The sequence below is a fragment of the Sus scrofa genome, chromosome 13 (genome assembly GCF_000003025.6).
Source record: "Sus scrofa isolate TJ Tabasco breed Duroc chromosome 13, Sscrofa11.1, whole genome shotgun sequence".
NCBI lineage: Eukaryota > Metazoa > Chordata > Mammalia > Artiodactyla > Suidae > Sus > Sus scrofa.
The window spans coordinates 4597343-4612790 of record NC_010455.5 but is presented as its reverse complement, the minus strand read 5'-3'; the positions used below and the strand labels follow the sequence as shown (position 1 = coordinate 4612790).

General features: G+C 36.0%; 1 protein-coding gene across 7 annotated transcripts in view; it reads left to right on the top strand.

Moving 5' to 3' along the window:
- TBC1D5 (TBC1 domain family member 5) overlaps nucleotides 1–15448 on the top strand; it is a 546905-nt gene that overhangs the window by 125658 nt on the left and 405799 nt on the right. Inside the window, exons 1-2 of one of the 7 annotated variants that reach the window (XM_021069686.1) lie at nucleotides 4107–6784; nucleotides 7427–7540. The exons of 4 other annotated variants lie outside the window; for them this stretch is intronic. The gene's annotated coding sequence lies outside the window, so the exon portion shown is untranslated. Of the gene's footprint in view, nucleotides 1–4106; nucleotides 6785–7426; nucleotides 7541–15448 lie in introns of those variants that run through there. 2 more of the 7 variants (XM_021069684.1, XM_021069681.1) reach the window with 2 other exon arrangements.

Here is a 15448-nt window from a genome sequence, read left to right as displayed (position 1 = left end):
AGTCTCTGCTGTACAGCAGAATGATTCAGTTATGTGTATGATATATATACATACACACATATTTTTCAGATTCTTTTCCATTGTGGTATTTTCTTTTTTTTGTCTTTTTAGGGCTGCACTCATGGTGTATGGATGTTCCCAGGCTATGTAGGGGTCAAATCGGAGCTGCAGCTGCTGGCCTACACCACAGACACAGCAATGCCAGATCCGAACCATGTCTGCTACCTACACCACAGCTCATGGCAACTCCACATCCTTAACCCACTGAGTGAGGCCGGGAACTGAGCATGCAACCTCATGGTTCCTAGTCAGATTCGTCTCTGCTGTGCCATGACTGGAACTCCGAGATTGCTTTTCACTATGGTTTATCATGCAATGCTGAATTTCGTTCCCTGTGCTGTACGCTAGGATCTTGTCATTCATCAATCCTGCATCAACCAACCCCAGACTCCCAGTCTATCCCTCTGATCTGTTTTTTATTCATAGGCTAGTTTGAACTTGATATAGGAGCTTGATCCTAAATTGACCAAGATATAGAGAAGAGAGGCTATATTGGCATCAAGATTCTAGAAGATAGAATCCTCAAATCAAAAGAATTCTTTTCTTCCTTCATTGTACATACATTGGTTTCTATTTTGCCTGGAGCTTAGAGTAGTGTGGAATCTAACTTGGTACCAATTATGGTTTGTGCAAATGAACATGACTGTTTGGGAAAAATAATGTCCTATACTATTATAAGAATTCTAAGATGAAGAGTCATTTTGGAAGTGAAGAAATATTTTATTATTAGCACAGTCTGGCAGCATTTTGTTTACCATAAAAGTCAAAGAAACAGTTTTATATTGTGTCAGCGCTTTTGAGATCATAGACTATGTAAGGTTTATAAAGTTAAGGGAGGTCGTGAACAGAGTGAATAATCAGGTGAATTACACCTAGCATTGCCTTTAAGTTGATGTGGTATGATATGGTGGTTAGGACCGTATCGCATTTGGGTTTAAATCCCAGCGTTACCATTTATTTGTTAGTGATGAGGTTTTGGGCAAGTGAGTCTTCTTAAGTTCTTATTAGCTGCTTTGTTTGTTTTTGTCGGGTGCAGAGTAGAGATGAGGTGGCCTTGAGATACTCATATGAATATTAGTATCCTGGTAGAGTACTGATGTCAGTGTCACCAAAGTATTTTTTAAAGCCACTTAGCTTTCTATTCCCTCTCATGGTCCTGACCTAAGAGGTGAGGTTAAAAACAGACAGACAAATGTGGGTCAGTATTTTCTTTGATTCAGAGGAGTTCAAGGAAATAGTATAAAATAAACGTTTAAATGCTCACATTTAGCTTCACAGATAAGCCTTGAAATAATAACATCCATTTTGAAATTTCAAAATTAAAGATTAAATTTAGTTAGCCTTGGGTGGAAGTTTGGAGTTTTGGAATTTGTTGGAATCGCGCAGCCCCTGGAAGGTTGTTGAGGCCGCCCTGACTCAGTGCCCTGCCAGTAGATCAGGTTAATGGGGGCTGCTGGGACAGTGACTGGAATGTATTCTTCCCTAGTGATAACTGTGGTTCATGAGAGGGAAAGACGGGTATTAGCTTTCTAAGCAGTCTGCGGTGTCTGGAAATACAGGGGACATTTTCTACCAGTGTTTGTTAATATTTGTTGGTGTCACCGAGGGTTATATGTAAGCTCTTAAGTGTTACTGTGTTATGCCCTCGTACATATTTTTAAGATTCTTTACTAATCAACAATATAGTTAACTAGTGGTTAACTTTTTTTTTTTTTTTTTTATGTATACCAGCAACATGCAGAAGTTCTTAGACCAGGGATCATACCTGAGCCACAGCAGTGACATCGCCAAGTCCTTAACTGCTAGACCACCAGGGAATTCTGACAGCAGTTAACTTTTGCAACAAGGTTTTCCTTATGAACCATTCATCTCCCTTAAATATGTCTATGTCTTTTGACATGTAAATCCCTAAATGACTTAGTTTTAATCACCAGACTAAAATCTATATTAAGGAAAATCAAATTTGATGGAGACATTTTATGTGTACTACTACTACTAGTGTATGTTAAAACTACTTTGATTATCCCTCTTTCAGTTGAAAAGGAACGTTGATAGCAATTGTTCAAAAACATATTTGAAATTTTTATATTAAGTTGGGTATAATTTAATTGGATTAAATGGAACAATATGTATATTCAGCAGATAATTTAAAATTTATGTGCCTGAAAAATGGTTATTGGTAGACATCTTTTTTTTTTTTAAATCTGTTTTTTTTTAGGGCCATACCCACAGCATATGGAGATTCCCAGTTTGGGGTCAAATTGGAACTGCAGCTGCTGGCCTACAGCAGAGCCACAGCAACGTGGAATCCAAGCTGCGTCTGCGAACTGCACCACAGCTCATGGCAACACCAGATCCTTAACCCACTGAGTGAGGCCAGGGATCGAACTCACATCCTCATGGATGCTAGTCGCATTTGTTGACCCCTGAGCCATGATGTGAACTCTGGTAGATATCTTATAGAAAGCTTGAAGAGTAGTGTTTCCACTTCTGCATTAGAATCTTTGAGAGGGTCTGCTTGGGAATCTCCATCTTAAGAAGTTTCTTAGGAGATTTTTTTTGTGCACACTCAAGTTGTAGAACCGCTGTTTAATTCTCTACCGGCAGCTTTTAGGAGATTGGCTTCTGTCTTCTGATGGAAGCTACCCTTCCTCATTTGGAGCAACAATAGGGTTGGGCTGAGGTAGCTGTTCACTATGTCCTGTTCTGGGGAATTTCCAAGGCTATCAGTATCAGTCTTGGTTTTGAGTCCACTTTCAGCTGACACTCCTGTGGTCAAGGAACATGTCATGTTAATGGTGATGTCCAACCCAGAGCCTTCATGTGTTTCCTAAAACGTTAATACTTTCTAGGATGGGCGGGATTGCAGATGAGGAAATGTAAGAGGGTTTCTGGGCTCAGGATTGAAACTGAATTGATTTGATTTTAAGACCTAGACTCTTCTTGATTTAAAATATTTTATATATACATATATATAAAATATTAAAATATTATATATGTCTCAGGTGTTACGGCATAATGACTCACAATTTTTATAAAACCCAGGCTCTTACACTGTCCTTAATACCCTCCTTTACAGTGGAAAGAAAAATGGGCTATAGATTCTGGTGGCCTTGGGTTGGAAGGATGTCTCTGTCACTCACTGGCTTTTCTTCACTTACATCCCCAAACTTCAGTATCCTCATCTGAAAAGTAGGCACAAGGATTGTAAAATTCTGAGATTATCGTGAGCATTAATCAACTGAACCACTTTTTGAGTTCTCTAGCAACTTAAGGTGAGCCAAATATGCTAATGGAGTTAACCAATTGTAGGCTAAATGCATTTGTCCAGTTATGAAGTATGTTGTGCTGTTCTGATGTGGTCTGATGGCTAGAAACGAGGAAGATACTAGATGTGTGAAGGGGCTTTCCTTTGGGAAGATAATTTAGACCTCTGTTGTAGCTCTTGTAGCTCTCCTTACAGCTCCAGGCTCTTTTTGGTGCTCCAGGTGTGTATGTTGAAACGTCGAAGGACATTTCACCATGTAATCCCTTAATATGTCCAAATCAAAACTTGGGCTCTTTCTTAAAACAGCTGCACCCTTCTTTTAGGGTTCCTTATATCAGTGAATGTAATTGCTCTCCATCTACACCCTCCATAAAGTCTAATCTTCCAACAGGTTCTGCTGAGTGCTTCCTCTAAGTTTCTTTCTGCTGCCTTTGTTTCCCTCACTGTTGCCTTATTCTGTGCTGCATCACCTCAGACGTAAGTGCTGCCCTGTGCCTCTTTTGCTCTTTCCGTGATTCCGCCAAATTTGATATTTTTTCAACATATAACATACAATTGATTGTCAGACTTTATTTAAAATCCCTCAGTAATTTTGCCTTATTGACTTGTTCTGCACCCCCTCCTTTTTTTTTTTTTTTTTTTTTTTTTTGGTCTTCATATGCCGCACCCGAGGCATATGAAGGTTCCCAGGCTAGGGGTCTAATTGAAGCTACGGCTGCCAGCCTACACCAGTCGTAGCAGTGCCAAATTTGAGCCGCATTTGTGACCTACACCACAGCTCACAACAATGCTGTATCCTTAACCCACAGAGCGAGGCCAGGGATCAAACCTATGTCCTCAAAGATGCTGGCAGATTCGTTTCTGCTGAGCCATGACGGAAACTCCTGTTCTGCCCCTTTTTGTTTCACATATGTTCCCACTCCAGCTGTGAAAGGCATCTCTGCATCTCTCTCCCGACTTTGCTTCTCTCATAGATGATTTTAGACCTTTGCTATTGATGTGCCCAGACTGGAACATTTGGCATACCTTTCAGATCTCGTGTCAAAGAGTCTTACTTCAGGTCTTTGCTGTTCTCTTGGCTAAATCAAGTATCCTTTAATAAAATATCATGCAAGGTACCTTCCATATTTTTAATAGCATTTATTTCTGTTTGCAATTATGTATTTGCATGATTGTTGGATACTGTCTGTTTCCCCATATAAAATGTAAAGTCCATGAGACTTTTCAGTGTCTACGAAGGCCTAGAACAGCCTTGGCAGCAGATGAGAAATACATAACTAGACAATTAAAAGACAAAATGATTAATTCCAAAATGAGGTTAAGTACATATGAAGTCACAGTGTTGGCAGGTTAACCATTATTTTTTTGGGAATACATTTGCTGTTGGAGCATTGGTTTCACAGGCTTGTAATTTTACTTAAAATAAATAGAGACTAGTAGTATTTTGAATTTTCAATTTCCAAGTACAGATTAAGAGCTTCCAGAAGTTGATTGTACTTGAATGACTTTTTAGAGTCGAAACTTTCCCCTTTACTCACATCTGGATGGTATTTGATACTGTTTTAAAAAGAGAGTTAGTTGCATACCTCTTGATGTTTACTATATGCAATATATTTATGTTAGTTGCCTAAGGCATAAATATTTTAAAATGATACCAGATCTTAAGACAAGAAATCACAGATGTTATAAAAGTTTTTCTCAGCTCTCAAAAAAAGTTAGAAAAAATCAGGACGAGTAATATAATATTGGAATTATGCTTTGATGTTACTTTCTGGTCTTCAGACCATAATTTTCTGTATGACTCTTGTTAGCAGATTGAACTGTTCGTAGGAAAACTCTTAAAGCTGTAGTATTTTCTTAAAAATGGTTTAGTACTGTTATTTACATTGTAAAATTAATGCTTTCAATAAGATTTTGCTTTCCATCTCTCCTGAATTCTCCCTAAGAGTGCACAACTTCAAAAATAAAGAAGCACAGTCAGCAGAAAAAAAGAGGTGGTCTGAGCATTTATGCGTTAAATATGCATGTTAATTAGGAAAAAAATTAGAAAAATATGAAAACAGATGTTACATAAATTATTGCAGTCCCAGGGCAGCAGTAACTTATACACTGACAATAATTTTTATATGTGCATGTGTATGTCTATTTCTAGATTTCTCAATGTTTATGCAATTCCATAGAGAATAACTAGAAGAAGAACTGGTATATCCTTTCAGTGAGACTATGGTAAACATTCCTTCTGCATGTGGCTTGCTGAGCAAGTCTGGGGTTTACGTTCACTCTTCCTGGACAGATAGTCTTCCATGTTTCCTAATTCTTCCGGTAGTCTTTTTCCTTTCTTCTTGGTTTCTTGGTAGTATATCAGTGAGATCTTTTATTGGATATGTCCTATCCAAACAAGAAAGTAAATCCTGATCCCAGCAGTGGAAGAAACATAAAATTGACTTGGGTGTAAAGTATGTACTTAGAAACAAAACAAGTTACAACTACTCAAAATACTGATTGTAGTTACTTTTTCTTTGGTTACTGTCGTACATCATGAAGGAAATAGCCCTTTTTCTTGGAATAGTATTGACACAGTAATATGATAGTCTATACTAAGGGTTACAGAAACACACATTCATCAGATACACCTATGTTGGAATAATTAAAAGACATTTGAATGTCTTTCATTCTAAAGAGACATCCGTAATATAAAAATGGTCTGTGTTTTTACAAGGGAAAAATGAGAAATAGAGACATGCTTTATTTTAGTGGTATGGCAATTTTTAGTTCAACCATACAGAAAACCAAATGACTATATTGCCGTCCAAGAAGCTGTTGACAATATCTAGGTTTTTTTTCCATACATAAATTATATAATTTAGAAACATGTCGTTTGTAACTTTTCATGTAAGATTGAAAGTTAAAATAAGGAAATGCTCCATCAGAATGTAGTAAATCATTCTCTTTATCAAACGAACAAACAGAACATGAATTCTATTCAGTACAGGGGCATAAAACAGTTTCTGGAAATCTATCTAGAGAGCAATGCCACATTCATCTCTAGTCTTTAGAAATCATACTTTGTTGGTTTTAGTAGCCTATGAAGCTGAAATGTGTTTTAAGTAATTTCTCTTGAATCTCAGTAGGTTTCAGACATATTATCATGTTTTTCAGTTCCATGTTTTTGATTATATTTTACATTATATTACCTAACTACTGTTGTCCTTTTGTACGTATGCTTGAGCCCTCAATAAACTTTAGCAGGTTATTGGGAGTAACAAAAACCAATAAAGAATGGATCTAGACAAGAGTGGTAATAAATATGTTTAGTATTTTATTATTATTAAGAGGTTCTTTACTTAAATTAGATAGCTGTTTCAGAAATTTTGTTGTCACTTTTGCAGATTTTACAAAGGGATATACCTATGTCAGATACGGTTTGTGAAAGAATACTAAAGTGTATTGTTAAAGGTAATAAATGTTTTTCTTTTTCTCCAGGCAATAAGGCTATTGAAATTAATTTTTAATTCACAAATAATATTTACTTACCACAGTGATACATCTGTATTTTAATTTTATGTTTTCTTAATGCTTTAGAATGCATTTTCAATGGAATTTTTTCATCTTTGTTTTCAAATGTCAGATTTCCATTTGTTATGTGAATTTTAATACTTGATATTATTTTACTATTAGAGTAGTGTATTCATTATTGATCACTTTTATTACATTTCAGTGAAACAAGGTGGTAACAGGTGATTTGTTTTATATTGAGGTGTTTTAGATTTTTTTTTTTGTATTTTAATGCTTTTTATTGAGGTATTATAAAATGACTTTCTTCTGGGAGTTAAAATAGATAATGGAAAGAGTGATTAATGAGTAGGCTAACATTTGTCCCCTAAACAGTGAAAATATTATGATGTAAATTTTTTGAACTTGCTTTTTGCAGTGATGGCTTTGGTTTAGCATTCCTGTTTGGGGACAGGAATATTTGAAGCTATTTTGTTTGTTTATTTATTTTTCTGGGTTTTTGCTGTTTTTACAGCAGCTCAGTTGAGGGAGAACTCAGCTTATGTCTGTTTTCTTGATTTTTTTTGTTTCCTATTTTCATCCAAGACTTGTGGAGGAGACCTCTGTTGTACAGAGCCTGAAGTCATCTATGATCCATAACAAGAGCATAAGTTTTCAAGTGTCAGTTAGATTTGTGGATCAGTAAAGTTTTCCTGATAGGTAAGCATATATTTATTCATATGTACATCTAAAACTTCAGTACTGTCAATGCCTTAGTCTGTTTGGGCTTTGGCAACAAAAATACTGTAGACTAGGTATCTTACAAATAACAGAAATTTATTTTTCACAGTTTTGGAGGTTGGGAAATCAAAGAACAAGGTGCCAGCAGATTTATTGTCTGGTGAGGACCCACTTGCTGGTTCATAGGTGGACCTCTTCTTGCTGTGTCTTCACATGGTAGAAGGAATGAAAGAGCACAACAAGGTTTCTTATAAAGGCACTGATCCCATTCATGAAGGCTCTACTATCCTCATGACCTAATCACCTTCCAAACCCTCATTCCTGATACCATTACACTGGAAATTATGATTTCAACAAATGAGTTCGGGGGGAGATAAACATTCATTTCATAGTAATGCCTTATGTTTCTGTGTATTTGTTTATACACTTCTGACAGGTTTAGATCATAGGCTCCTTTCGTATTGCCCTCTAACACAGTGACTCAGAGTCCCTATCAGCTTCTTTCCACTTGCTGTATCCACCCACCAGCTTCCAATCCTTTCCTTTTCCTCATCATTTTCCTTCTCATTTAACTGAGTCTGCATGGGAACTTTAAAAATGTTTACCACCAGCAGACATTTAGGAGTTTTCTTACTAATCACTTTTTGTATCCATATCTTTTTTCCTTTTAGTCTTTTCATTCCTTCCTAACTTCGATCCCAGGCTAGGGGTCTAATCAGATTTCATTTCATTAAATTTTTTGAAGGAGTTTTAAAATTAGAATGATTAAACTTAGAGTTGAAGATATCTCAGATAGGTAACATTCACATACTCTTTTTACCACACCCATAGTAAGAAATAAAATTTACATTTATGAGCTGTTTTCCACAGGTGTAAATGCACAAATGAAATTAAAAAAAGTTGAAACAATTCTAAGCTGACTATGTGGGAGTATATGCCATGCGCTATTCTAATATATATATTTTTGTATATTTTAACATATACTAGTGTTCATAATTAAATTTATTTCCTTATCTAATAGTGGATCATCATCGTAATTTCAAAAGTCATGCTTTAGATCACTTATGTGTTTGTTCATGACTGGATTTTTTTTTTTTTTTTTTGTCTTTTTGCCATTTCTTGGGCTGCTCCCTCGGCATATGGAGGTTCCCAGGCTAGGGGTCTAATCGGATCTGTAGCTGCCAGCCTATGCCAGAGCCACAGCAACGCAGGATCCGAGCCGTGTCTGCAACCTACACCACAGCTCACGGCAATGCTGGCTCTGGATCATTAACTCACTGAGCAAGGGCAGGGATCGAACCCGCAACTTCATGGTTCCTAGTCGGGTTCGTTAACCACTGCGATCCGACGGGAACTCCATGACTGGATTTTTGTAGGGAAAATAAATACAATCAGGCATTTCTTTTTCTGTCTCAGGCAAGCTGCCTTTTCTCTTGTCTCCTCTGTGCTTCTCTTCTCTGTCCATTTGCAACAAACTATTAAAAGACTTGGGGAAGGAACAGTGTAACTGCTGGGAAACGCTAGAACACTTGGTTCTTCTGTAGTAGTAAGAACACAGATAACAATTCTCAGATCTAAAAATTTAAAAGGAGGATAAATCTTTGATAGAATCATTCCTATACGGTAAGGTATATATTTATTTATTCTCTTCTTTCTGTATGTGTAAGCTGTATGTGCCTGCTGATGCTCTTAAGTCAGGCTTGGTTTAGAACATTTTAAACTTTTAGAGTCCTTTGTATCAACTCAGAATAACACAGATCCTTTCCCAAAGTGGTATTTTCTAGTGCTCATTCCAATTTTATTTAACATTTTTATACTTTTAATAAATTGCAAGCATTTTTTTTTGTAAAAGGAATATGTTAGGTTGATATATATAGAAAAGTAAAAAGATGAAAATTATCCCTAATCCATTGTAGCTAAAGCAGTTCTAAAGGGAAGTTCAAAGTGACAAACACTTGAAAAAGAAAGCTCTAGGATACCTACTCTCATCACTTTTATTCAACGTAGTTTTAGAAGTCCTAGCCAGAGCAGTCAGAGGTAAAAGAAATAAAAGGAATCCAAGTTGGAAAGGAAGAAGTAAAACTGTCTCTTCAGATGACATGATATTATATGTAGAAAATCCTGAGAGTTCCCATTGTGGCTCACTGGTAATGAAACTAACTAATATCCATAAGGATGTGGGTTTGATCCCTGACCTTGCTCAGTTAAGGGATCCAGCGTTGCCATGAGCTGTGGTGTAGGTCACACATGCAGCCTGGATTCCGAGTTGCCGTGGCTGTCATGTAGGCTGGCGGCTACAGCTCTGATTTGACCCCTAGCCTGGGAACTTACATATGCTGTGAGTGCACGCCCTCCCCCCCCAACCAAAAGGCAAAAAAAAAAAAAAAAAAAAAAAAAAAGAAAATCCTTAAGACACTGCCAGAAAACTATAAAAGCTCAGAGAATTTGGTAATGTTGCAGGATACAAAATTAATACACCGAAATCTGTTGCATTTCTATACTTTATTAAACTATCAGAGAAATTAAGGAAACAATCCCATTTACCATTGCACCAAAAATAATAAAATACCTAGGAATAAACCTTCCCAAGGAGGTAAAGACCTGTACTCTGAATGTACTCTGAAAACTATAGGACACTAATAGTAGAAATTAAAGATGACACAAACAAATGCTCTTGGATTGGAAGAATTAATATTGTTAAAATGACCATATTATCCAAGGCAATCTACAGATTTATAGCAATTCCTATCAAAATACTAGTGGCTTTTTTTCATAGAACTAGAAAATTTTTTTAATTGGTATGGAAACACAAAAGACCTCAGGTAGCCAAAACAATCTTGAGAAAGAAGACAGAGCTGGAAGAATCATACTCCTTGACTTCAGACCATAACACAAAGCTACAGCAATCAAAACAGTATGATATGGCACATACCCAGGGTTGTTTTTGCAGTGAATAACCATAAGGAACAAGACTGTTTCCCATATAAAAAGAACTGATCCTCACCATTTCTATATAATATAGTACTGGAAGTTCTAGTGAGAAGTCAGACAAAAATAAATAAAAGATAGTCAGACCAGAAAAGAAGTAGTAAAACTGTTTCTATTTGCAGAGGTACCACCAAAACACTGTTGGAACCAATAAACAAATTCATTGAAATTGCAGGATAAAAAAAAATGTAAAGATCTGTTGCATTTTTGTACACTCTAAATGAACTGTCTGAGAAATTAATAAAACAATCCTGTTTACAGTTTTATCAAAAGAATAAAACCTGGTTATAAATTTAACCAGAGAGGTGAAAGATATGTACACTAAATATTATAAAACATTGATGAAAGATATTGAAGAAGACACAAATAAATAGAAACTACTCTGTATTCATAGATTGGAAAAGTTTATGTTGTTAAAAATGTCCATTCTATCTAAAGCAATCTCCAGGTTCAATGAACTCTATCAGAAGTTTAGTAGCATTTTTCACAAATACTAAAAGCAATCCTAAAATTTGTATGGACCTGCAAAAGATCTGAATAGCCAAAGCAGCCTTTTTTTTTTTTTTTTTTAATGGCTGCACCTATGGCATATGGAAGTTCCCAGGCTAGGGGTTGAATTGGAGCTGCAGCTGCTGGCTTATGTCACAGACAGCAATGTGGGATCTGAGCCACATCTGCGACCTACACCACCCACAACATATAGCAGTGCTGGATCCTTAACACACTGAGTGAGGCCAAGGATTGAACCCGCATCCTCATGGATACTAGTTAGGTTTGTAACACACTGAGCCACAGTAGGAACTTCCAAAGCAGTCTTGAGGAAAAATAAAGCTAGAGGCATCACACTTTCTGATTTCAAGCAATATTACAAAGCTATATAATCTAAACAGTGTGGCATCGGCATAGAAACAGATAGATTAATGGAACAGAAGTGAGATCTTATAAATCATCACATAAGTGGCCAATTAATGACAAAAGAACTAAGAATATTCATTGGGCAAAGAATAGTCTTTTTAATAAGTAATGTTGTGAAAATTGGACCCCTATCTTATACCATACACAGAAATGAACGCCAAATGAATTGAAGATTTGAACATAAAACCTGAAGCCATAAAATGGGGTAAACTGCTTGAAATTGGTCTTGGCAATGATTTCTTTGAATTTGGCAACAAAAGCAAAACTCAATAAATGGGCTGGAGTACATCAAAGTAAAAAGCTACTGTGCGATAAAGGAAACTATAAGCAAAAGGAAAATGTAACCTAATGAATAAGAGAAAGTATTTTCAAATCATGTGTCTGTTAAGGGGTTGATATCCAAAATACATTGATACTTACACAAATCAATAATGAAAAACCAAGCAATTTGATTTAAAAAGTAACTGAATAGACATTTTTCCAAAGAAGACATACAGATGGCCAACATGTAAATTAAAAATTGTTTAACATCACTAATTACCAGGGAAATGCAAATCAAAACCACAGTAAGATCACCTCACACCTGTCATAATTTTTATCATTTAACAGAGATAAAAGGTATTGGTTAGGATATGGAGAAAAGGGAACACTTGTGCACTGTCAGTTTGAATGTAAATTGGTGCAGCCATTATGGAAAATAGTGTCGAGTTTCCTTATAAAACTAAAAAAAGAACTATTCTTTGATCTGGAAATTTAACATTTTGAGTATATAGCCAAAGGAAAAGAAAACAGAATGTCAAAGAGAGATCTGCACTCCTATATTCATTGCAGTATTATCCACCATAGCTAAGATAGGGAAGCAACTTGGTGTCCAACAGTGAATGAATGGGAAAAGAAGATGTGGCATGTAAATTTAGTGGAATATTATTCAGCCTTGAGAAAGAAGGGAACCCTGCTATTTGCAACAACATGTATGGACCTTGAATGTGTAATGTTAAGAACAAATACTGCATGATACCAAGAACTGGAATCTATAAAAAAAGAAAAAGTCAAACTCATAGAGAGTCACAGTGGAAAAGTATTACTGAGGGTTGGGAGCATGGGGGAAATAGAATTTAGTAGAAAAATTAAGAACTTTTGGCTCTAAGATAAATAAGGTCTGAAGATCTAATGTGTAACATGGTGACTATAGTTGATAGCACCATATTATATAATTGTAAATTCACTAAGAGAGTTGAACTTAAATGTTTTCACTCCCCCATCCCCTAAAAAGTGCTGATGAATGTGTTAATTAATTAGATGGTGGAGATCATTTCATGTTATATAAGTACATTAAACCATCATGATACACACTTTAAATATCTTAGTTTTATTATATTGATGTCAGTTGTATCTTGGTAGAGCTGAACAAAATAAAAAATAAAAATAACATACAAAAGAAACAAGGAAAAAAATCTTTAATCCTATTTTTGTCAGATAAACTGATGTAATATTTTAAAAGTTTAACTTTTTAAAAAAATTTTTACTTAAATTTGATGGGAAAATTAAATGAAGCTTAAATGATTAGTGAACTGGAGATAAATGTTTTTTCAAAACCATAAATATTTCATCCTAAGAGTCTTCCAATATTAAAGAAGATTATGGAAATCTTTAAATACTCTGGAAAGAAGAAAATAAGGAAAGGCTGATCTAAAAGTAGAATATCTTTTTAAAGAATAATTTATTGAGATGAAATTTATATTACATAAAATTAAGTGAATAATTCAATAGCTCTTAGTATGTTCACAATGCTGTGGAGCCACCACCTCTCTCTAGTTCTGCACATTTCCATCCCTCTAAGGTGCCTTACTTTTCACACATTCTGACGTCTTCCCATCTCCTGGTATCTGCATTCTGTCTCGAAGGATTTATCTAGTTTGAATATTTCATATAAATGGAATCATGTTAACTTTTATGTCTGGCTTATTTCACTTGGCATTCTGTTTTCAAGGTTCATTCTTACTGCACCCTGTCAGTACTTTTCCTTTTGCATAGCTGAATAATACTCCACTCTATATATAATTATTTGCATTGTTTCTACCTTTTGGCTGCTGTGAGTAGTGCTTTCATGAATTTGTGTGTACATGTTCTTATTTGAGTACCTGTTTTCAGTTCTTTTAGATAAATACATGGGAGTAAAATTGCTGCATCATGTAATTATTTACCTTTTTGAGAGACCACCAAATTTTACAAATTGTAAAAATCTATGGATGAGTTATGACTCATATTTCTCCTACTCACCTCAGCCCAGGAGCACAGTAGATAAGTGTGGAATATGATAAGACCATTAGAGTTCTAGCATTTTCTTCCTAGTATATTGTGATATCTGGGATCACTTTCATGTGTTTCTGAGTTAGAATAATGTTGTTCTTCCTAGCTATTTTTATTCAAGTTCCCAGCCCCCTATAGTGATTTCTCCTCTGGCTGTAGGAACTGCTCTTGTTGTCTTGGGACATGATTCAAGCAGCTTGTTTGCTGTGCTCTGACAGTGGAGAGTTTAAGTTAGGAAGGGTTACAGATGGGAAAGGAGTTTCAGCCCACCCTTCAACAATGCAGATCTGAACTGCATCGTCCACTCAAACGTGGATAGTTTTTCAGTAGTAAATACCGTAGTAGTACAGGGTCCATGGTTGGTTGACTCTGTGGATGCCTGGCAACTTTACATACAGACAGCCAACTGTAAATGATACTCAGATTAACCTTCATTGTTCAAGGGTAATATGCAATTGTTAGACAAAAAAAATTGACTAGACTTGTGCTTACTTTTCCTCAAAGCACCTAGTGGGCCCCTCTTGGGTTTGCATAATTCATTTCTATTCTTTACAGACCAGACTCTACCTTTCCCTACAACTTGATATGAGTTCCTTGGTCACTGGGCTGGAAGGCATTTTGTGTACTACGTCCTATGTATCCATACATTTACTTGTGTACTTAGGACATTTACTGAGAGTCAGTATATTTGGTATACTGTTGGTTTACTTAGTTCTCTGTCTTTGGGGAGCACCGTTAGGAAGTACTAATTAGCAATAAGGTGATTTAGGCTTTGTATGATTTTATTCTGATTCCCTCTAAAGACAGATTCTAGCTTATTGCATTCCCCTTGAAGCAAGAATGAAAGTTCTCTCTCATTTTCTTTTGAGATTTGCTTACCTTATGTCATGGTCTAACATTTGAAATATATCTGTTATTTGTGATTAGGCCTCCCAGTACTTCACGGGCTAACTCTGAGATAAGTTCTCCTTTTTAGGCGAATAGTCAGTGTGTCACAGGTCACTCCTTCGCCATCATCTCAGCTGATTCCTTGTTAAATAACTTATTTTTTTTTGGGGGGGTGCTGCACCTGCAGCATATGGAGGTTCCCAGGCTAGGGGTCTAATCAGAGCTACAGCTGCCAGCCTACGCCAGCCACAGCAACGCAGGATCTGAGCGCAATGCCAGATCCTTAATCCACTGAGCAAGGCCAGGGATCGAACCCGCAACCTCATGGTTCCTAGTTGGATTCGTTTCCACTGTGCCACGATGGGAACTCTCCTGAATTAAAAAATTTTAAGTGGAGAAGATGTTTGAGGATGTAGGGAGAAGGTGAAAGGGCCCCTAATTATACACTCAGAAATGTCGTCAGCTTCCAGAATAGAATCAATCTGAATTTTTCTATTCCTTTGATCAACAAATTCTTATTGACTGTTTCTATGACAGGTACCCAGCTAATTCTTCAATAAATGTGTCATGTTATAATGTTTTCCTTTTTAAGTTGTATGTAAGGAGAATCAACTTTCTTTTTCTTGCCAAGTTTATTTATTTATTTTTTTATTTTTAGGTTTTCAGTGTCCACGTAGTAGACATAACTCTTTACTTTTTGATAATGGAGAAACAACCAACTCTATATGAAATGTGGAAAATACAAAATCTGTTTTACTTTCTCTCCCTCTTATTCACTTTTAAAAA